This window comes from Capra hircus, chromosome 6 (assembly GCF_001704415.2).
Source record: "Capra hircus breed San Clemente chromosome 6, ASM170441v1, whole genome shotgun sequence".
Classification (NCBI taxonomy): domain Eukaryota; kingdom Metazoa; phylum Chordata; class Mammalia; order Artiodactyla; family Bovidae; genus Capra; species Capra hircus.
The window spans coordinates 58,387,631-58,411,653 of NC_030813.1; the positions used below are offsets into that span (position 1 = coordinate 58,387,631).

The 24,023-nt window shown below is 41.8% G+C and overlaps 1 long non-coding RNA gene across 1 annotated transcript; it reads right to left on the bottom strand.

The window, feature by feature from the left end:
- On the bottom strand, positions 1,326 to 13,107 carry LOC106502192. The gene is made up of 4 exons (XR_001295782.2): positions 12,973 to 13,107; positions 8,539 to 8,683; positions 1,942 to 2,070; positions 1,326 to 1,506 (listed from the first exon to the last, which is right to left on the bottom strand). It is a non-coding gene; the product is annotated as an uncharacterized LOC106502192 (long non-coding RNA).

A 24,023-nucleotide genomic window follows, 5' to 3' on the forward strand; every position in this document is an offset into this window, starting at 1 on the left:
TCCAGTAAATGAGGGCAAGGTCAATAAAACCCAAGGAGCTTCCTGATGCCTCTTGTTGCTACTCCCTACAACTGCGCTATGAGCTGGGCCAGGTGGGCTGAGGCCAAGCAGAAGGGCCAGTTGAGGGGCAGAGAGACTCCTTTTCCCCCCTCAGCCCAAACCTCTACAACTTGGCCCTCTCTCATTAAGACACTGTGTTTTCAGGAGGCCCAGTTAAATGCATGCTGCTGCTGCTGCTGCTGCTAAGTCGCTTCAGTTGTGTCCGACTCCGTGCGACCCCATAGACAGCAGCCTACCAGGCTCTGCTGTCCCTGGGATTCTCCAGGCAAGAACTGCTTTCTAAAAGCCAAATGAATGATACTGAAGTCTCATTCCTTCCTTTATAGGTTCATTCATTCTGCAAACATTGATTGAACACCTACTGTGTCCGATTGACTGTGCTGCATGTTGAAGAGGCGTAACCTGGGCTCTCAAAGAACTCTGGGACTCCAGAAGGAAATAGACAACAATGAAGTGTGACGAGAGCTAGAAGTGGGAAGTGTCGGCTGTGAGAACATATGGGAATCGGTGCAGGACAAGGTAGCATGTGGACTAGAGGCTGAACTGAAAAGAGCTCTGAGCAGGATGGAATTTAACTTCTTGAAGGCTGCGTAGGTATTAGGCAGGTACATCAAGAAAGTGTGGAGATCAGGGAAGAGTATTCAGTAAGATACAGAGACAGAGACCACAGCACACCCAAGAAAGGACAGAGGGTCAGGAAGTGGCAAAAGGAGGTCTGATGAGCAAGAACCCAGAGCCCGAGATCAGGAGGTGAGTTCCAAGCTCCTGGGGCCAGGGAAGGGAACGTCCTTCAGTGGAGACTGGGGGTACTGGAAAGATAGGTGGAAGGTGATGTGAAATCTTAATCCACTTCTGGCTTTACACACAAGAAAGCACAACTATAGAGGCAAGAAATCATTAAAGTCGTACAGCGAGCGATCAGCATAGCCAGACCTGAAGCTGCATCTCTGGACCTACAAGAGTAGGAAGAAATTAGCTTCTCAAAATGGTGAAGAGCTCCAGGTCCCTCTCTGCTGGAATCCATATTCCTATCCTCCCTCCTCCAAAGAGCTGCTTTCTCCATAGTCTGTCAAAGATAGTAAAGGCAGTCACAGGTTGCTAGAGAAAGTGAAGGTTAGGAAAGGCCCTTAATAAAAGAGCTAAAAGACTCCCCAGCTGTCCTCACAAAGTTTACCACCAGTTCCTTTACAGACCTTGAAAGCTCAGTCCCAGACATTTTTCTCTTGAATGGTATCCTCGAGTTTATGAACGGAATGTTCCCACTTTGCATCTTTTTCCTTTGAGATTCATTATTTTCTAATACTGCTTTTATTATTCAAATTATGATATTCCTGCTGACGCTCATGCATCCTAAGGAGGTACCATCTAGGTAGCACTCACTGTTTGTAGAATTTTCCAGCTCCCTTGTCTTTCTTTTCTAAGAAGTTAGACTCATCTTTCCAGTTACTAGAATGAAACAGACACAAGACAAAGTAAATCATTCTGGAAATTCATAAATATTGTGGTTGAATAAAAATTAATTTTAAATGAAAATACTTTTCACAAAACAAGGAAGTACATCTCTCAGGCACTGCCTCTCTAACAAACAATATGCAAAAAGTAGCAAAACAGATCATAAAGATACCTAAACTGCACACTGAAACTTCTTCCTAAAATATTTTTTCTTGTTTGAAGTTAGGACTTCAGAAATCTTAATTGCTTTGGTTCAACAAATTCTGAAGATTGATATACATATCCATTAATTCACTTATTTATCCACATAGAATCAGCCTCACAATTTGTGTGGCTCTGCTGCGACATTCAAATGGGGACCACTTGTTCTGCATGACTAAGAATTTCCAAGATGGCAATAGCAACCGTTAAGTCAAGCATTAAACTCACCTTTGTGAGTGTGAGACTTGGTGCAACTACCCAGGCTGCACGCCCATGAAGTCCATCCTGCATCCGTCAAATGATGGGCCAGGTGGTGGAATGCAGTGGTGAGTTAGACACGTGGTCTGTGTCCTCCCTCTAGAGTGCACAGAAGAAAGAGTGAAAGGAATAATCATCTGAAGCGTGATGAGGACTAAGGTCAGGGAGGTGCCGGGTCACCTGGAGGCTCCCTCACAGTGGATCAATGAAGAACTCTTTAAGGAGATGACCTGTAAGCTGAGGATGGGTGAATGACTAGGCTTCTGTCCTAGAGCAGGAGCGAAAGTCGTGAGGTCAAAGGAAGAGTATAACTAAGAGATTGGAGAAGAGACTGCAGAGCGCAGAGCTGAAGGCACTGCAGAGAGGGAAGCATGACTGTAGAAGAGAGAACACAGTGGGGTGGTTTGGGGAAGATGGAGATGTAGTCACGGACCAGCCCTGAAGGAAGGGTGGATTTTATCCTAAAGACAGTGAGAAGTGCTTATGGGTTTCTTAGGCTACTCTTTGCTGCACAGTGAGCCAGGAAAGGAGTCAATGGCGCTGTCAGTGGAAGAAAACCAGGGGTCACTCCTAGCTCCTGATGTAGAGCAAGGGGAAACAGGAAGTCAGCCTGCACGATGGCACTGACGGGAAGCGCTGGTTTGACGGATCGTTCAGCCTTTGTGCTGGGCTATGGCCCCACAACCTTGGAGCCTGTGCTTCTCCACAACCTCACCAGCAGGTCTGAAGAGTAAGAAAAATGGATTCTTCCTCTTTCACCATCAGAGCTCTGTCAGTAGAAAATGTGTTCCAAGCCTCCTATGTTGTCCCTAAACAGTGGTGTCCATGAAACTTGGAACTTGGTAGGCTGGTAATCAGTGCTCACTGGGAAGTTTCCCAGGCCAACTTGGCACCCTTTGTGTCTATTAGAACTTACCTGCTTACTGATTTGCCTTTCCTACCGAACTCTCGGTTGCCTGAAATCAAGAAATATGTCTTACACATTTTTGCACTCTGGTTCCTCACAAGGTACGTCAGTAAATAATTGGTAATTAAGTTATACTAAATACAACTTGTATTGTACTCAAGCAGAGTACAGTGTGCATTCAGTCATTTGAGGGAGACTGAACTTGAAAACTATTAAATGTGTAAAATTTTTGTAAGGAAAAATTCTTTTGGGTTCCAAAATATTGGCTTTAAAATCCATTTCGGGGGACTTCCCTGACAGTCCAGTGATTAAGATGCCACATTTCCACTCAATTCCCTGGTCTGGGAATTGCCAGGCCACGTAGCCAAAAAAAAAAAAAAAAAAATTGGGGGGACCCAATTTTTTTTTTTTAATTTGGAGATTGTTCCGAAATGATCAAAGTATTTGTCTATTTGATTATAAGCTCCTTGGCAGACAGGATTATGTGTTTTCAACTTCCATGTCCCACAAGGCATGGCATATAGTAGGTGGCTCATCATTCAGTGAATGTGTAGATTACACACACACACACACACATATATACAGTAAAAGTACAAACACGAAATCACACCGTATGAGGCATCTCAAAGACATGCGAATGGGCAGTTACTATGCACCAAACCTCCATAAAGGTAGATGGTAACATCACTTATTTAGTAGAAGCATTTCTCCATGTGACGTTTAATAGAAAAATATATAAGGAGGGAAATGAGATGAGACACTACATACTTTTCTACTTTAAAAAGATGTATAAAATGATTTAAATAAAGTGATATAACTGTAAAATCAATTCAGAGAGGAAATATCCAAGAATAACTGATTTTCAAGAAGTATGATTTTATGATCTGACATCAGAGAAATTGTTGAAAAAATGGAAGAATTGCCCTGCCTTGGAGTGTTATTAATGAGGCAATGGGAAGGTATTTGGTGAACTACTTGTAACTAGAGACCCAGCCGGAAAAAGAGGGGGTGGAGTTTCTGAGGAACCAGACAGCAATGGGATTTTCTCAGCTGAGTTTGCAGTTTCACTTAGCTTCTGATAAAAGTCATCTCTAACAATTAATAAAAACAGATGCAATTTTTCTTATAGGTCTTTAGTGTCGGGACTATAAATCCCCATCGTGTCAAAGACCAGCTTCTCAATCTTGAGTAATCCTTTCTACATCTCTTCCTTTGTCCCTGAGATTTACAGATAGATCTGCAGATCCATCCCCAGACTCTGCTGAACCCCTCTGCTTCTTGATAACTTTCCCCCATCTCTCCATTCGTGCAGCTTCTCAAGGACTAGTATTAACAGGTCCCTTGAACACGAGCCCTTCGTGGAAAACAAAGAACCATTCCCTTAAGCTGGAAGAGATCTTAGAGACTAACTAACCAAAGAAACCAGGAGACTTGCAGTGACTTCTATGACATCGCAGAGCTCTTTTAGCAAAAGACTCTTACACCCATGTTCTGAGACCACCTCTACAACTTCTCAGTGTCTAGCCCAGGAGGGGCAGGAACAGTTGGCTTCCAAAATTAATATAGTACTTTATAATTTCATGTATTAGTAGTTCAACTCTAACTGCTAAGTCGCTTCAGTCGTGTCCGACTCTGTGCGACCCCATAGACGGCAGCCCACCAGCCTCCCCCGTCCCTGGGATTCTCCAGGCAAGAACACTGGAGTGGGTTGCCATTTCCTTCTCCAATGCATAAAAGTGAAAAGTGAAAGTGAAGTCCCTCAGTCATGTCTGAACCTCAGCGACCCCATGGACTGCAGCCTTCCTGGCTACTCCGTCCATGGGTTTTTCCAGGCAAGAGTACTGGAGTGGGTTGCCATTAAGCAACTTTTAAATCCATCTTGTGTATTTATTTCCCTTGTGGAAATAATTTTAATGGCTCCTTGTCTTGATTAATATGTATCCAGGCATATATATAATTTTTATGTTGGCATAATCAGTGCATGTGCTTCTTATGCTTCTTTTGTTCCATGTGAACAGTCACATTAAACACTTCTGCAGCTTTCTAGAGTATCACTGAAAACAGTGAGCAACCCAGAAGAACTTTCTGTGATAATGAAAATGCCTAATACCTGCTCCTGAATGGTAGCTACTAGCCACATGTGGCTCTTGAGCATCTGAAGTGGAGCTAATGTAACTGAGGGACTGAATTCTTATCTTATTTAATTTTAATTCATTTAAATGCAAATGTAGATAGCCACCTGTGGGTAAATGACTCCACTATTGGCTGCCACAGTTCTAAAGACTCATTGTATGTGTTTCTTACAATGGATATGTAATATTTCATAGTTTTGGAATCTTATTTTATTTTATCATTTCTCTGTCCTTGGGTATTCAAAATGCTTTTCTTTCTTTCTTTGTGGGGTTTTTTTTTTTTTTTGGTTATTTCAGTAAATACAGTGTACAGTTACATAGACACTGCTAAAAAAAAATGGTTGCTTTTATGGCATCTTTTTCTTTTGATGTATTTGTTTAGCTCTTGCATGCACGCTAAGTTGCTTCAGTCGTGTCCCCCTCTGTGACACCATGGACTGCAGCCTGCCAGTCTCTTCTGTCCATGGGATTCTCCAGGCAAGAAGGCTGGGGTGGATTCCATTTCCTACTCTATGGGATCTTCCCAACCCAGGGATCGAACTCTCGCCTCTTATGTCTCCCACATTGGCAGGCATATTCTTGACCACTAGCGCCACCTGGGAAGTTCGACCTCCTGCAAATGAAATTATAACTGGGTGGTGTTTTGACGAAAATATTCCTCAAAGTTTTCCCAAAGCCCCCCAGCTGTCTCTTTTATCCTCCCATTACATACCCTCAGAACCAAGAACTCTGTCAAGAACCCAGGTCTTCCATTCCCGAATCCTCTGGTGGAGCCTTACTCTCATCCCTTTCTCCTAGCCAACCTCCCTCATCACCCCTCACTCATGCTTTAAGGTTCCTCTTCCTCAAGCCAGGTTTATCCTTTTTCGTTATCCTTAGGAACAAAGACTCAGGTCATTTTGATTTAACGGATTAGCTGCTAATCCAGACAAGATAGAAAGTGCAGGGATGTCCTGACAGTTCAGAGTCTGGGACATATCCCACAGCCCCAATCGCAAGTCCCTACTCATGGCTGGGGAAGTGGGGAAGGGGGTTTGAAAACACAGTGTTTGAAGTCAGAGAGATCTGGTGATATGAGAGTCCCTGAGCAACCTCAGCTCACCATGATGCTTGCTGTGTTTCTCACACGCCACAGTCATCTCCATAGAGAGGAGACTCATGAAATGGTACACAGGGAATATAAACTCACCCCCATCAATTAGGGAAGATGAATAGACCACGCTCCAGATCACTTGAATGGTGAAAGTTGCAAAAGCTGAGCAAGCCTACCTCAATTTTCAGGTTGGACAATGTTAAAAATGAAGCTGGCACTAAAGGGACACAATGTGGAACTCTGAACCATGAGGTACTAAGAAGAAAACACCTCAGGTAATGCTTTAGCAGAAAAGGAAGAATGGAACAAAATAAGGAAATTGATCACTAGATCATGTAAGATCATTGAGTTAAAGAGATACTTGTAAACTGTAATAAGCACAGGCAAGATCAATGCCTGCACAAGCATTAGGCAGACACCAACAATGCAAGGTAATTGTCCTGAGCAACCAAGACAGCTTGCTGCAGTTATTGGTTCATAGATGGTCCAGAGCAAAGGTTGGGATTTGCTCATGGAAGATTACAGGATGAGAGCTCTGATCAGACCAAATCTGAAGTCCATCTACATCTGGAATTTTCAGGCTGCATCCTTCCCTTTGATGACTGGGGTTTACAATGCTGAGGCTTTCCTAATATGAGGTTCCTGTATGTGAAGCTGTCCCAAGGAAATCCACTCCTGCAGAGACAAGCCTTTGCAGGAAATTCTCTTTTGCACAATCTGTAGAAATTGAGCATTAATTCAGAATAGCACTATACTGTTAACAGGAAGGGAGGATATTGACGAACTCAGATCTTGTCTGCCACTTGATCAAATCATTTGAACTTCGCTGGGTGTCAGCTTCCTTATTTATAAGATAAGGATGTTAGGAAACATAAGTTGGTTTTTAAACTTAATTTTCACTAAACAAGTCACTTTAAACTGAATTTGACAACCGAAACCTTCTCCACCTTTTCCTCCTGTATGAATTTTACAAGGAATCCCAGTGAAGAGCACAGATAAATGTAGAGATGTTCTGGTTAAACCAGGGTGAAGGCTAGAGCCCGTCTACTCTACTTCCTATCATCCCCTCAAGACAGCCCTGGAAGCACCTCCAGGAAGTCCAAGGACCTGGTGAAACAGTCCGAGATCTCTAGACTAGAAGCTCCCCAGGTTCCTGTCTGGCTTGGACATTAAGGGTATTGAGATGCTGGATGTAGAGGTCTGTTCTTCATTTTTCTCAGTCTCCAACCTATGCATCCCCATCCCCGTCTGACATACCAGCTTGTATAAATACATGCTTCAAAGAATAAAGTTAATGAATATTTAACTTCAAAAGCATATATTTGCCTTCACATCAGAACACATCCAGTCAAATACCTGTCTCCAAAATAATATTTTATAAATTAAGTATAACTTCTGATAAGCAAAATTCAGGATTTTTATGGCTTTGATATAAGATGTCTTAGTTCATGTGGGATGCTATAGCAAAATACCATAGACTGAGTGGCTGTGAAATAATAGAAATTTAGTTCTCGTAGTTCTGAAGGCCAGAAAGTCCAAGATTCAGAGTGTCTGATGACAGCAAGCTTCCTAGTTGATAGATGACTGTCCCTTTTGCTATGTCCACATGGTGGAAGGGGCAAGAGAACTCTCTGGGCCTCTTTTATAAGGGCACTAATCCTGTTCATGAGGGTTTGGCCCTCATGACCCAATCACCTCCCAAAGGCCACATCTCTTAATGCCATCACCTCGGGGAACTGGGCTTCCCTGATGGCTCACACGGTAGAGTCTGCCTGCAATGCCGGAGACCCAAATTCGATCCCTGATTCAGGAAGATCTCCTGGAGAAGGAAATAGCAACCTACTCCAGTATTCTTGCCTAGAAAATCCCATGGACAGAGGAGCCTGGCAGGCTACAGTCCACGGGGTTGCAAAGAGTCAGACAAGATTGAGCAACTAACACTTTCATTTTCACTTTGAGGGGTTAAGATTCAACGTTTGACTTTGGTGGGGACACGAACATTCAGACCATAGTACACAGTGTGTCTCATTTGGGGATCTGTGAGATAACTGGTCCAGGCACTTCACAGTGCCATCAGGTATCCAAGCACTTTCCAGCTCTGCTCCACGTTCTTAACACAGGGCCTTTTTTCATCCTTTTATGAAGTGTTTTCTCACTGTTCCTCTGGACCTCATCTTCACATTCCAGGCATGAAAATAAAAGAACAATGAAGGGCCCACCCTCACAAAAGTTTCTCCTTTAGAAAGATTCTGCCCTGTAGATTGGGAATGGCAGCCTCCCCCAAGAACTTACACTTGCCCCTCAGTATCCCGAACTGAAAATGTCACATGACCATCTCTCAATGAAAGAAGATCTGGGAGAAAGATGGTAGAAGGAGCCTGGTCAGCCAGCCAATAGAGACAGTGAACCAACAGACAAATATATTGCTGATGTACCTGGAGATGAAGAGAGGACCTCAACCTCTAGGAAACCTCTGCCTCCATCCGAGGAGCTGGAGGATGGTGAAGGGAAAAGCTGGAGAGACAGGAAACAGCTCTTTTGTAGATGATGGGGTGCTTCTGGATGGTTCTAGGTTGATCTCTGTGGGGGTAGAGACAGATGAGGGAAACATTGCTCACTCTTGATGTCTCCACTCCATTGGTATAACCTCAGCCTTCCTCTAGGACGTAGAGCAAATCTCAGTCCAGTCTATTGGCTGGTTCCTTCATGCCACAGGTTTTACAAGGTCAAGCCCCATAATGATCACTAGCATTGCCTGAGACAATGTATGACGCCCACTGGGCTTGAGGGTCCTGTGTCACAAACCTAAGCCACATCCTAACATAAACTTTATCAGTCATAAAGACAAGTTTCATCCTTGTCTGCCCTACTTCTTTATTTTGTCTGTGAATTAGTTCTGAACTCAGCAGTGTGAAGAGTCATCATTGACTGGACCTCTTCTCTCTGTGTCTAAGCAGTTCTGAGACTAGTGAGAGCTTAATAAGTAAGTGAAAAAAATGTTCGATCATTGCTCCAGGACTTCTCTGATTATGACATTTATATTCCCATATACATGGATCAAAGCAGATGGCAGGAGTGTAAAACCTTTGACAAATAAACAACAGCACAGAATTATATTAGTATTACCGCTACTAGTGAGACACCCAGCAAAGTACCTGGAATTTTTTATTGACTGAATGAATGTTTAAAGTAATACACTTTCCAGCTCAGATTTTGGCACAGTTTAAAGGAAAGAGTGAACAACTAGGAAATTTTTTTTTCTCATGGCTTCTAGTGGATGGTTAAGCAGGAAAAAAAAAATTTACAGACAGAGCATGAAAGAATGCTGGTTAAAATATCCCATTGTAGCAAAGGGAACCCTCCTACACTGTTGGCACTATGGTAGGAATGCATGTTCTTTATGGAGAATAGTATGGAGGTTCCTTAAAAACTAAAATTAGAGTTGCAATATGATCCAGCAATCCCACTCCCGGGCATGTATTCAGACAAAACTCTAATTCAAAAAGATACATGCACTTCAATGTTCTTAGCCGCTCTATTTACAATAGCCAAGACATGGAAGCAACCTAAATGTCCATTGAGAGATGAATGGATAAAGATGATGTAGGATATACACACAGTGGAGTGCTACTCAGCCATAGAAGAGAATGAAACAATGCCATTCCAGCAACATGGAGGGACCTAGAGATTATCACTTTAAATGAAATGAGAGAGAGAAAGACAAATGCCATATGATAGCACTCGTGTGTGGAATCTAAAATATAACACAATTGAACTTATTTGTGAAATAGAAACATACTCACAAACATAGAAAATGAACTTATGGTTACCAAAGAGGAAAGAGGGTGGGGGAGGAATAAATAAGGAGTTTGGGATTAGTAGATACAAACTATTGCATATAAAATAGATAAACAGTAAGGTTCAGCTATATAGCACAGGGAACTATATTCAATATCCTGTAATAAAACATTATGGAAAAGAATATGAATATATATACTTATGTATTCATATATACATATATATATAACTGGATTACTTTGCTGTACACCAGGAACTAACACATTGTAAATCAACTATACTTCAATATAAAATTAAATACATATATATATATATATTTCTCAATAACGGAACCCCTTCTCATGTTAGTATTCAAGGCAACACTGACTCCTGTGTAGTAGACAAATGATAATGTCAAGCTTTTGCTTCATGTCATGTTAGATTCAGAATTTTAACTTGTTTTGTGACATGTCTGAATGTATAATAATAAGCAAAAGTTTAATGAAGTTCTTGATTTTTAAAAATAATCTGAATAGTATTGAATGCAAAACTATAAAATTACTGTATTCACATGAGTTATGAGAAAGCAGCTGAAAATATGATGTTATAAAAACTGTTATTCAAGCTACTCTCCATATTTATTCTTGCTTCTTCCTGACTTCTAGTTGGACACATGGCTGCCCCAAATGGAGACTATATTTCCTAGACATCCTTGAAGCTAGGTGTGACCCTATGACTAACTTCAAAGCAAAAACATGAAATACAATTCATGTGTGAATTCCTGCTTTCTAGAATGCAGATATGATGACTGGTGCTCCAGCAGCCATTTTGATCCATAAGGTGATTTCAAGAATAGAAGTCACACATTGGCAGAGCAACAAGATAAGCTTAAGTCCCATACACCGTGGAACGCCTTACCAGGTCTGGACTTTCTCCAGACCCCTTAAACACAAGGGAAATGGATAAACTAACCTGCTGTCATTTTGAGTTTTTCTACTACTTGTGTCTGATCCTAAAGAATATATGCAAGTCTTCATAGTCACATTTTATTCATAGGCTCCACACTCATATAAATCTAGGTTTGAATGCAGTTGTATATTAATTAATATTTGTAACACTGGGTAAGTTCCCCAATCTCTCCATATCTCAAGCACAGAATAAAAGTATATTCTTCTTACGTGACAGTTAAATATAATAATTCAAGTAAAGCACTTGGTAGAGTGTCTAGCACAGGCAAATGCTAAATAATGTTAGCTACTAAAGCTGAGGTTGATGATAATGAGTCATAGTAACTACTATATTCAGCCAAAGTGAATGCACTTTCAACGTGGTCAGTGAACATTTTATGTGGATCTTTTTGATGTACTAATGTTTTTTCTAAAGTATTGGATGAATTTTTATATTTTGTCCTAAGTCATCTTAAATTTAATCTATCAGTGAGTTGTAATTCAGAGACAAAAAAGCTACTATTCCTACAATAACACAGTTGACATTTCTTCTGTAATATTTAGTAAATTTTAAGAAGGGTTAGAAATAGGTAGAGACTTGAGTGATATTTGGCTGTACTGACTTTTTGCTAAAGCCCATGGAACTCTGTGACAAACGCTCTTGTTGTTCAGTGGCTGTCGAGTCCAACTCTTTGTGACCCTATGAACTGAAGCACACCAGGTTTCCTTGTCCTTCACTATCTCCTGGAGTTTGCTCAAACTCCATTGAATCAGTAATGCTATTTAAGCATCTCATCCTCTGTTGCCCCTTCTCCTCTTGCTCTCAACCTTTCCCAGCATCAGAGTCTTTTCCAATGAGTTGGCTGTTCCCATCAGGTGGCCAAAGTATTGAAACTTCAGCTTCATCATCAGTTCTTCCAATGAATATTCTGGGCTGATTTCCTTTAGGATTGACTGATTTGATCTCCTTAGTGTCCAAGGAACTCTCAAGAGTCTTCTCCAGCACCACAGTTAGCAATTGCTATTGAATCCGTTGAGTAGGACATTGTGTTGGCTTGGTTATGGAGAAATGGTTGAATTTAAACATAAAAGATTCAATGAAAACCCACATAATAGAAACGTATCATTGATTTTCAAGTTGATAAGGGCAGGAAATTAAGGTGGTTAGCAAAAGGAAGCATTATGCCACTGCAGGAAGAAAATCTGTAACTGCCAAGTGATGTACCATTGTGTCAGCTTCAAGATCTCCTGGGCTTTCTCTGTAAAGGACAGAGATAATTCCAAAACCAGCAGTGCCTGACAACTTTCAAAACCAACTGAAAATATCACTTCTCTAGAACGACTAAAAGAAACAAAGCTACCAGTGGGAAGACATGGATTCAGGAACCAGATTTATAGTTCTGTGTGTGTTAGTCACTCAGTTGTGCCCCACTCTTTATGACCCCGTAGACTGTAGCCACCCACTCCCGTGACCACGGTATTCTCCAGGCAGGAATATTGGAGTGGGTTGCCATTCCCTTCTCCAGGGGGTCTTCCCAACCCAGAGACTGAACCCTGGTTACCTGCATTGCAGGCAGATTCTTTACCATCTGAGCTATCAGGAAAGCCCAGATTTATAGTTTCATGTAGAATATTTAAAATATATAAAAAGAAAGCTCAATAATTTATCGTCATATATATTCACAGTATTTTTAATAGCAATAATTGACCAGGCATACTCTGAAAGTATCACAAGAAAGAAATCCCAACTAAAATTAGGTTGATCTCCGAGTTCAAGCCTAGTTCTGGGACAAATAAATCTGTCCCCAGGCATTAAATTCAAATCAGTAACAGTCATTACCTGATGCTCAGTATTAAAAGTAGGATTACAATGATGTCCTGACTTGGTAGAAAGAATGCTATGATCAATTAGTGATGTCTTTTATGAGTACAGGACAGAGATGATGGATCTATGCACTGACTTTATTTTATATCCTCCCAGTTCAATCTTGTGCTTCTGGTCCTATCCCAGATGTTCCAGGTATCATAGCTAAGTACCTGACTTCTTTCCCTGGACCCAAGTTCTTGTCTTGGCAACCTGCCTATTCACACCAGTCTCCTTGGAATGGAGAGACAGAGCATTCATTGTTTGCCAGTGATACAAACCCAACTCAAACTAGCTGAAGCAGAAGAAATGGGATGTATTGTCTGCTAACTACAGAGTCCAGGGATGCAACTGGTATCCAGCACAAGATGTGGAAGTTTCATCATGTAGTCAGCAGTCTATTTCTCTCTCTTCCTTTCTTCTTTTCTTAAACAGATTTTCTGTGGAGAAAGAAAAATGACCACTAGTAATGCCAGACTCACATCCACCCCACCTCAGTAATCACAGTCCAGAAGGTACAAATCTTTTCTGACGGCCCTTAAAAAAAAATCCCAGGTAGGATTCTGATTCACCTTGATTCAGTTTCATGGACAGATAAAAACTGTGAATACCAGGAGGACTAAGAACTCTGATTGGTTTCAATGTCCACCCAGGTAGCTGTTAATAGGAAAAGGGCTCTGTAAAAGAGAGTATCTAAGCACAGGTGGCTTCTAAGGGAGAAGTATCTATGGACATTAGGGATCTGTAAATTACCTTAAAATCATTTGTGGTCACAAATCCTGAGAAAGTCTTCACTCAGTGGCATATACACATCCGAGTTGGGCTATTTTAAAAGTTCCTCTAGTGATTCTCTTAATTACCTGGTTTGGAAGCCTTTGCTTACAATGCAAGAGGAGTTCTCATTTCATAGAGAGGTTACATAGGGAGAATTTATTCTCCTTTCAGCAAGGAAAACTCTCTTTCAGTTTACCAGAGAGAGAAAGACTTCTACTTTAAGAAACAAGATCTGGGAAAAGAAATGAAGCCAGGAAAGTGATTCTGCCACTCAAATCGCATGGAGGGGACATGTGCCAATCTGGAAGAAAAGGCTGGGAAGACATATCCACTACTGACAGCCTCTCAGGAACAAGGAATAAAAAGTCAAAAAACAAAGTCAGCTCAGTTCTCTGATAAAATGTAGGCTCTACCACTACTTTAAAGCGGGACCCTGAAGTGTAAAGGTAAACTGGAAGCAAATCAGCCATCACCCTGACTGCAGCTCAGTTATTCAACATCCAGAGGCTAAAAAGGATCAGTCAATGCATAACTCGGATTAAGGTGATGCTGGAGAAGGCAATGGCACCCCACTCTAGTACTCTTGCCCAGAAAATCCCATGGACGGAGGAGCCTAGTAGGCTGCAGTCCATGGGGTCGCTAAGAGTTGGACACGGCTGAGCAACTTCACTTTCACTTTTCACTTTCATGCAATGGAGAAGAAAATGGCAACCCACTCCAGTGTTCTTGCTTGGAGAATCCCAGGAACGCGGGAGCCTGGTGGGCTTCCGTCTCTGGGGTCACACAGAGTCGGACACAACTGAAGCGACTTAGCAGCAGCAGCAGCAGACTGCTAATACATTCATGTGATACAAAAATAAAACTTCTCTTATGGTAAAAAGAAAATATCATCTCAGTTCTCAAATTATTTCTACAAGTTTTTGTAATAACATGTTTGGGACACAATTAAGAATAACTAGACACACAAAAAAGACAAAACACCATAAGTGAGAACCAACAGAAATAACAGACAACAGACACAGACCCAGAGATACTCCACATTCTAATAGATATGGCATAGATTCTGAAACAACAACGCTTACTATGTTCAAGGAGATAAAAGATAAGCTTTAAAATGTTGGCAAAGATCTGTAAACTATAAAAGTGACACTACAGCTTTGAAAAGCGATCAAATAGAAATTCTAGAACTGAAAATACAATGGCCAAAATTAAGAACTTTCATTCTTAAAACGCGTTTAACAGCAGATTAAACAAAGGAGTAAAGAATCAGTGAACTAAAAGATACATAAGAATAAAATGGCCAAAGGGTAGCATGGCAAAACAAAAGGTTGAAGACGAAAAGAGAACATGAGACAGAGGGTGCAATGAAAAATCCTAATAGATATGCCATTGTAGAAAAAAAAAAAAAGGACAGCCAACTGTATTAAACAGGGACTTCCCAGTGGTCAGGCTTCCCTAGTGGCTCAGCTGGTAGAGAATCCGCCTGCAGTGTGGGAGACCTAGGTTCATCCCTGCATTGGGAAGATTCCTTAAAGAAGGGAACAGCTATCCACTCCAATATTCTGACCTGGAGAATTCCACGAACTGCATAGTCCATGGGGTCGCAAAAAAAGTCAGACACAACTGAGTGACTTACATTTTCATTTTCCCAGTTGTTCAGTGGCTAAGACTCCACACTTTCAATGCAGGGGGCCTGGGCTCAATCCATGGTCAGAGAACTAGATCCCTCATGCCACAATTCAAAGATCTCACACCCTATAACTAAGACTCTGCACAGCCAAATAAATAAATATTCTTTTAAAGTTGCCCCCCACTCCCGCAAAAGTCCTAAATGAAATAAAGGCATATGGTAGCAAAACTGGAAGTTTTTTGAACAAAAATGAGAATTCCCAGAGCTGAAGTGAATCACAAGTCTTCAAATTAAAGAGACCCATCAAATACAGTTTTGTTTTTTTTTTTAATTCTATATGTTCCTAAATGTTCCTTCATCTTAAGAAGCTATACACCCAATCCACTGTTCTCATCTATAACAACATGTTCTTTTCCTTCTTTTCACATCAATTACTTTGTTAATGCATTTGTTTACAGTCTTGTCTTCCATAACCCCAACCCTCAAATATATTCTCCATGCAGACAGAGACGGAGTCTACCTTGTTTTCCATTATTTCTAGAGAACACAGGAGCTTTGCCTGGCTTCCGTGGTGGGCCAAGGGCAGAGATGTAAGGAGGCACTCACTTTGAGATTCATGCTTTACACCATGAAAATAAAGCTGGAAAGATTACAGAGAGGGGCAATCACGTGTTTTAAGCAACAACCATTAAAAAATTGATTGGTAATAGCTTTCTTGTCAACAACACTGGATGATGGGAAAAAATAGAGCAAATCCTCAAAATTCTCAGACAAAAGAATTTTAATCTAAAATTATATACCCCATTAGCCAGCATTCAAATGGAGGGAAAAAACAGATTTTCTTGAACGGGAAAGTATAACATGCTCAGCTCCTTTCTGAAAGAATTACTTGAGAATATATTTCAGACAAATGAAGCTTGTAAGAAAAAAAAAAACAAACAAACAATGGGGCACAAAAAACTTCCCTGGTGGTCCAGTGGCTAAGACTTGGAGCTCCTGATGCAGGGGGCCCAGGTTTGACCCCTGATCGGGGAACTAGTTCCCACATGCCACAACTTAAGATCCCACAACTAAGACCCAGAGCAGCCAATAAATATATATATATTAAAAAAAAAAAAACCTTATGTAGAAAGATGGGTGCTTAAGTTTAAATAGTTCTGATACACAATGTAAATAAATTAATGAAATCTGGAATTAAAACCCCAGTTGATTTCCTTATGGTAGGAAATGGAGAGAAGAGAGAAGTAAGAACTTGCTACGACATTTGTCTTATTATGCGGCAAGGACACAACTATGGTTTAACTTTAGACATTGAATGAATAAGATGTATAAATAGATGTACTAGGTTTTTAAGAATAATTATTAGAGGAATAGAGATAGTATGAATAAAATAGAAGCAAGAAACAAAAAAATCAATCTAACAATAAGTATATGTGTCTGCATATATAAATATAAAATCATAAGGATTTTTTAAGCCTGGTGTGATAGGCATTAAAAATTGTGTCTCTGGAGGGAAAAGCAACCAAGAGAGGAGAGGTAAACAGAAATGAATGTTTGCCTCTCCACATAGCTCTGATTTGATTTCTTAAGGAGATGTGTATTCATGCATTATGTATGAGATTTTTAAGCACCACAGGATTTTTTTTTAACCCAATGAAAATCCTAATAGGAATTCTCAAGCTTTCTTTTTCTTTCCTTCTTCTCCCTCCCTCTTCCTCTTTCTTTTCACTTAGTTAGATTATTCTGAAGTTCATTTGGAAAGATAATAGGCAAGCATGAGAGATTGAGATATCACCTAAGACTTGATACTCCTACGTTCTGGGGATGAGGAGGAAAACCATAAGTGAACAGAAACTCTTTGAAAATAAATCTGGCAATATGTCAAGAGTCATTTTATAGGTCATGTTTTTCATATAATACCATGTGTAGCTTTAGAGTCTACACTAAGGAAATAAAGTTACAGTTGAAGGTAAAGTCGCTCAGTCGCGTCCGACTCTTTGCGACCCCGTGGACTATAGCCCACCAGGCCCCTCCATCCATGGGATTCTCCAGGCAAGAATACTGGAGTCGGTTGCCATTTCCTTCTCCAGGGGATCTTCCCGACCCAGGGATTGAACCCAGGTCTCCCGCATTGCAGGCAGACACTTTAACCTCTGAGCCACCAGGTAAGCCCTAAGGAAATAAAATTGAGACTAAATATTGAAACAAAGATATTTATCCCAGTCAATAAGCTTAATATCAAAAAGTTGAAAATGCTCTAAATGTTCAGAAATTATAAGTTACCACACATTTAAGTTATGATACTATGTAAACAAGACTTTTCCTAGTAGCTCAGTGGTAAAGAATCTGCCTGCTGATACAGAAGATGTGTGTTCAATCCCCGGGTCAGGAAGATCCCCTGGAGAAGGAATGGCAACCCACTCCAGTTGTTCTTACCTGGAAAAATCCCATGGACAGAGCAGCCTGGCAGTCTATAGTCCATGGAGCTGCAAAAACTGTCGGACATGACTTAGTGGCTAAACAGCAACAACTACGTAAACATGAGTAATTATGATGGCAGATAGTTTTTTGTAGGATTTTAAAGCAAATATCAAACATATCATCTCACTCATAAATACTTAGCATGACTCTCTAATATATCAAGGACTTAAAAAAAAAATCCAAGGGACTTCCCTGGAGGTCAGTGGTTAAGACTTCACCTTCCAATGCAGGGGATGCAGGTTCAATCCCTTGTTGGGGAGCTGAGAACCCACATGCCTTGTGACCAAAAAACCAAAACATGAAAAACAGAAACAATATTGTAAAAAATTCAATAAATACTTCAAAAAAAAATCCATGAAAACAGGACAAGAAAAAAATGACAATCATTTGTTAATACCATCTAATAGTTGTAGCAAATTGCATTTTCCAGAAATGCATTTAGGTGAGCTTGCCTATAAGAGGCGAAGGGTACATTCACTTCTCTCGGCTTGGTGCTGGCCTTAGCCACTCACTGGAAGGGTAGTTGGGAGATGCTGCCTGCCTCTAAAGGCAGGTTAGATATGGAGGTCTCCTTGCTTCTGCCTGGTCCTCTGACAGCACTTACTCTCCAGAGCTCCATCTCCAGATGGTCCCTCTCAGAATCCAGCCACACCAGGGGCCACAGGTAGGTGTTCAACATTCCCAGCTGAGCCTGAACTTTCAAGTCTTCCCAACTGCACCTGACTTTACCAAAGTTCATATGAAAGTTCACATTCCTAGACGAGGCCCCTTGGATCATAATCATGTGAGGATATAGCCCAGGAATTTGTATTTTAAACAGGATCAAGTAATTTTTACGACCATCAAACCTTGATAACCACAGCCTTGAAGAGCTGTGTCCCAGGTCTCTAGTTCAGTTAGGAAGGAACTTGGTGGGGGTGGGGGGTGGGGAGTGGAAAGGGAGGTAGGAAGGAAAGCAGCTGGATTGATTGTTAAGAGGAGTCAGATCCCACAATTCCTTGACATGCTAAGGGCTCTGGCCTTTATAAGATCAGCCCATAGGGAGCCAGTGAAAAGCTTCAAGGGAGGAAGAGAGTGGGGCAACATAGTGTAATTTTAAAAGATGACTCCTATAGCAGGGTGGAGGATGAATAGAGGTCAGTTGAGGGCAACTTGAGGGGTTTAAATCGGGGGGCAGGGAGATTAACCCAGGTGACATGTAATGAGCTCTTGACCCAGCTCAGCTATGAGGCAGACAGAGAAGGGAGAGACATGAGGTCAAATTGGGAGGTAGAATTCACAGTACTTGGTGAGAAAAATCAAGTCTGAACTTGTAATTCCTGTTCTCTGGGCTTGTCCCAGCCCTGCGGGGAGGTGGGTCAGGTTCTTGCTTCCAGTCATTATGGGTCTGTCCTGATCCATCATAGCCTGCAAGAACATCCCAAGTCCTGTCCCAAGATATACCATTATTGGAAGACAAACATATTTCTTTTGCACTTTTATTTTCATTGCCCTAAATGTTAGACAGCTTATCTAACTAGGCCTGATAAATTAATTACTCTTAATCTTTTGTTATTACAAAAATCTAAACACTAAGTGTTGTTTCCCTGGAAGCTTTCAATTTTGCAGCCCTTTTAAAGGTTCAAGCCTAAACCACTCTCTCAGGTTACCAAACAACCTCAGGGCAGCAACTCCAAGAATATGCAAGGGCAGAACTGACCTACTGGTCCTTTTCGGATGCGCCTGAACTTTCACTCCGTGAGAGGAATGTCACATACCCACTTTCACGGCTGCTCCAGGGGAGCAATGAAACCACACATTTTCCGAGTGAGTGATGCATGGTCACGCAGAGGGATTACTCAGCTCATGTCCACTGGCTGAGGGTTTTGAGGTAAATCCTTTCCAGTTTACATAGGTCACCCAGGACTTCAAAAGTAAGCTACGTAGGACTACACAGAGTGAAGTCTTGGTGGCTCAGTCAAAAAATCTGCCTGCAATGCAGGAGACCTAGGTTTGATCCCTGGGTCAGGAAGACCCCCTGGAGAAGGAAATGGCAACCCACTCCAGTATTCTTGGCTGGGAAATCCCACGGATAGAGGAGGCAGCCTGATGGGCTATAGTACACGGGGTTGCAATAGTCAGACATAACTTATGGACTAAACCTCCACCAGAGTGAAATAATGGCTATTACTGAGTAACCTTGGTGAATACTCACAACACAGCCATGAACTGTGTTGTGAGGTATTATAGAACTTTATGCTTGATAAAATTGATTTTTTTATATGTAGGAGAGATATAGAACTGCATTAACAATTGAAATAAATTATATGTGTGATAAGAAGATTCAAATAACTGCTTGCAATTTACAAAGCACCTTCTCATTTATTACCTCATTCAGTTCAGTTCCTTTCAGTCGCTCAGTTGTGTCTGACTCTCTGCGACCCCATGAATCACAGCACGCCAGGCCTCCCTGTCCATCACCAACTCCCGGAGTTCACTCAGACTCACGTCCATCGAGTCCGTGATGCCATCCAGCCATCTCATCCTCTGTCGTCCCCTTCTCCTCCTGCCCCCAATCCCTCCCAGCATCAGAGTCTTTTCCAATGAGTCAGCTCTTCGCATGAGGTGGCCAAAGTACTGGAGCTTCAGCTTCAGCATTATTCCCTCCAAAGAAATCCCAGGACTGATCTCCAGAATGGACTGGTTGGATCTCCTTGCAGTCCAACGGACTCTCAAGAGTCTTCTCCAACACCACAGTTCAAAAGCATCATTTCTCGGCGCTCAGCCTTCTTCACAGTCCAACTCTCACATCTATACATGACCACAGGAAAAACCATAGCCTTGACTAGACGGACCTTTGTTGGCAAAGTAATGTCTCTGCTTTTGAATATGCTATCTAGGTTGGTCATAACTTTTATTCCAAAGAGTAAGCGTCTTTTAATTTCATGGCTGCAATCACCATCTGCAGTGATTTTAGAGCCCCCCAAAATAAAGTCTGACACTGTTTCCACTGTTTCCCCATCTATTTCCAATGAAGTGACGGGACCAGATGCCATGATCTTCATTTTCTGAATGTTGAGCTTTAAACCAACTTTTTCGCTCTCCTCTTTCACTTTTATCAAGAGGCTTTTTAGCTCCTCTTCACTTTCTGCCATAAGGGTGGTGTCATTTGCATATCTGAGGTTATTGAGATTTCTCCCGGCAGTCTTGATTCCAGCTTGTGATTCTTCCAGCCCAAAGTTTCTTATAACTGCATATAAGTTAAATAAGCAGGGTGACAATATACAGCCTTGACGTACTCCTTTTCCTATTTGGAACCAGTCTGTTGTTCCATGTCCAGTTCTAACTGTTGCTTCCTGACCTGCATATAGGTTTCTCAAAAGGCAGGTCAGGTGGTCTTGTATGCCCATCTCTTTCAGAATTTTCCACAGTTTATTGTGATCCACACAGTCAAAGGCTTTGGTATAGTCAATAAAGCAGAAATAGATGTTTTTTTTTTGGAACTCTCTTGCTTTTTCGATGATCCAGCGAGATCCTCACAAAAATTCCTGAAGATAAATTGTCTTGATAGTTCCATTTTATAGATGAGGGAAGTGATGTCAGAAAGATTCAGTGACTAGCCAAAGGCCACACAGCCAACTAGACAACATTTCTGTGTCTCAACCAGCATGTTTTTGTTTTGTTTTGTTTGGAGGGAGGAGCACTGTGAGACTTGTGGGTTCTTAATTCTACAACCAGGGATTTAACCCAGGCACTCAACAGTGAAAGTACAGAGTCCTAACCACTGAACCACATGTTTTTGGTTGCAAGTAACAGAAAATGCAAATCAAAATGTACTAAACAGTAAATAGAATATAGAAACTCTGTAATAGAAAAGTTCAGTGGTACAGTAGGCTTTGGGCACAGTTTGATCAGAAATCCAGCTGTTTTATTTTAGTTATCTTGAATTTATCCTTCTTTTTGCATCAGCTCTATTATCAGGTTCTTTGTCCATTTAGTAGTCAAATGCTGGAACAGCTTCAGGACCCACAACACTACCTAGAAGGAGAAAAGACTTTTCTCTCTCCAGTCATCAAACATGGAACCCAGGCTTCATTTCTACTGCACCAGTGGCCAAGGGAATGCCATGTACTGATTGGCTCAGGCCTGGAGTACAAGAACCAGTGACCATGTCAATCAAGGCCATAACCCAGAAGCTGGAGGTTGGATCAGTGCTCTCCAAATTCCATGGCTGCTATGCCACTCAGGAAGGGTGAAATGGAGGCTGCAAAGTCCACCACAAGGCAGGACTTGAATTCTATGGGACTTGAAAGACTTAGGACTCTAAATCCCATGGAGGTTTAGGGTGGGGTTGTTTTTTCTCTAAACAGACATATTGTTATCCTTCACTTCAGGAGCTGATAACTCCGAAGTGCAGTTTTAATTTGTGTGTGTGAATGTGCCTAAAAAGGCCCTTACATGATCAGAAGTCCCTTTCAGCTGGTGCATACCAAGTCTGGACTTCGCTCTGTGTCTGCTGCCATGATCTGTTGTCTTTTACTTCTTTGGTTATTTTCCCAACTCATGGTCCTCTAAATTCTTGTGCCCCATTCATTTTTGTTTCAAACACCTTTTTGTTTCTTTGTGTCAGTGCCCAACCAGGAAGACAGAAACCACTCTGAATATTTAAAACAGAGGAAGTTTAATGCACTGAGATGAAAGAAACTTAAAAGCCAAACAAGGGACGGTGAGGCAATCCAGAGACTAACCATGGCAGGAAGTCGCCGCCACTCCCAGGCTGGAGGGACAAAGGGAGGAGGTGATGCTACCCAAGCCCTGGGCCTGGAATTACCCAGAGGAAGCGGGAACTATGGCAGGTTTCCTGTGAGAGCTGGAGCCAAGGAAGAGAGGCAGCAGCTGCCAGAGGTATCACCCAGTACTGAGAGAGAGAGAAAGAAATACCCCAACTTCTCCCTCCCTTCTGTTCTCCAAACTCCCACCAGAGCCTTCATGGACCAAACCCAGTTGGGAGCCAGCTGACATGGGACCTGAGAACATCGGTCTGAAGGGTTAGGCCTCCTGAATACACCCCCGGAAGGAAGGGTGAGGAATGGATCTCAGGTCAAGCAGACCCAGAACCAGGCCCATCTGCATGAAAATGTCTTGTAGGGGCTTCTCTGGTGGCTCAATGGTAAAGAATCCACCTGCCAATGCAGGGGACACCATTTCGATCCCTAATCCAGAAAGATCCCACATGGTGTGGAGCAATTAAACCCGTACACCACAACTATTGAGCCTGTGCTCTAGAGCCTGGGAGCTGCAACTACTGGAGCGTGCTCGCCTTAGGGCTCATGCTCTGCAACAAGGGAAGCCACCATGAAGAGAAACCCATGCACTGCAACTAGAGAGTTGCCCCGGCTTGCTCCAATTAGAGAAAAACCCACATGGCAACAAAGACCCAGCACGGTCAATAAATAAATAAATAAAAGCTTTTTAAAAAAGAAAATATTATGCACGTTCACAGTGGATATTTTAGAAAATACACAGATGTGCAAAGAGCAAAAGGTAAAAATCATGATCTTGTTAGGGAATTGCAGAGGGCTACCTATTTTTCATTCATCACTGGAGGCCCACGTTCAGGTCCTTTCTCTGTCAATAGGCCAAGCACTCTATCATTTTGACGTTTTTGTAATAAACATCCTGAGAAATTCGGTTTCTCCTCTTTATGAAGTCAAATGTGAAAAAGTAAGAAAAAGTTTATTTCTTCTGAGAAACTGAGTTTCTTTTCCCAGATAACATGAGCCATATGTTTATCAGTTTTCCTCTTTTTGTCCATAAAGAAGTTGGACCATAAAGAAGGCTGAGTGCCAAAGAATTGATGCTTTGAACCGTGGTGCTGGAGAAAACTCTTGAGAGTTCCATGGACTGCAAGGAGATCCAACCAGTCAATCCTAAAGGAAATCAGTGTTGAATATTCACTGGAAGGACCGAAGCTAAAGCTCCAATACTTTGGCCACCTGATGCCAAGAGCCGACTCATTAGAAAAGACCCTGATGCTGGGAAAGATTGAAGGCAGGAGGAGAAAGGGATGACAGAGGACTAGCTGGTTGGATGGCATCACCGCCTCAATGGACATGAGTTTGACCAAGATCCGGAAGATAGCGAAGGACAGGGAAGCCTGGCGTGCTGCAGTCCATGGGGTCACAAAGAGTCAGACAGGACTGAGCAAATGAACAATAACCACCATGAAACTCGAGGGCACATCTCATGCTCTAGACCAGCAACTTTTACCCTTCATGGAGGGCACGTGCTTCTTTCCTCTTCTCCACATTCCAAAGTGGATTGTGTTGTATCAGCTCTATGATGCATATGAACGCATCGAGCCAATGGGGAGAAATATAGGCACCTGAGGGGAAGGCCCTGGAGTTACTTCCCCAGAGAGTTGCTGGGGCATCACTTACTCAGTCCAATTTTGTCCACCCTGAGCCA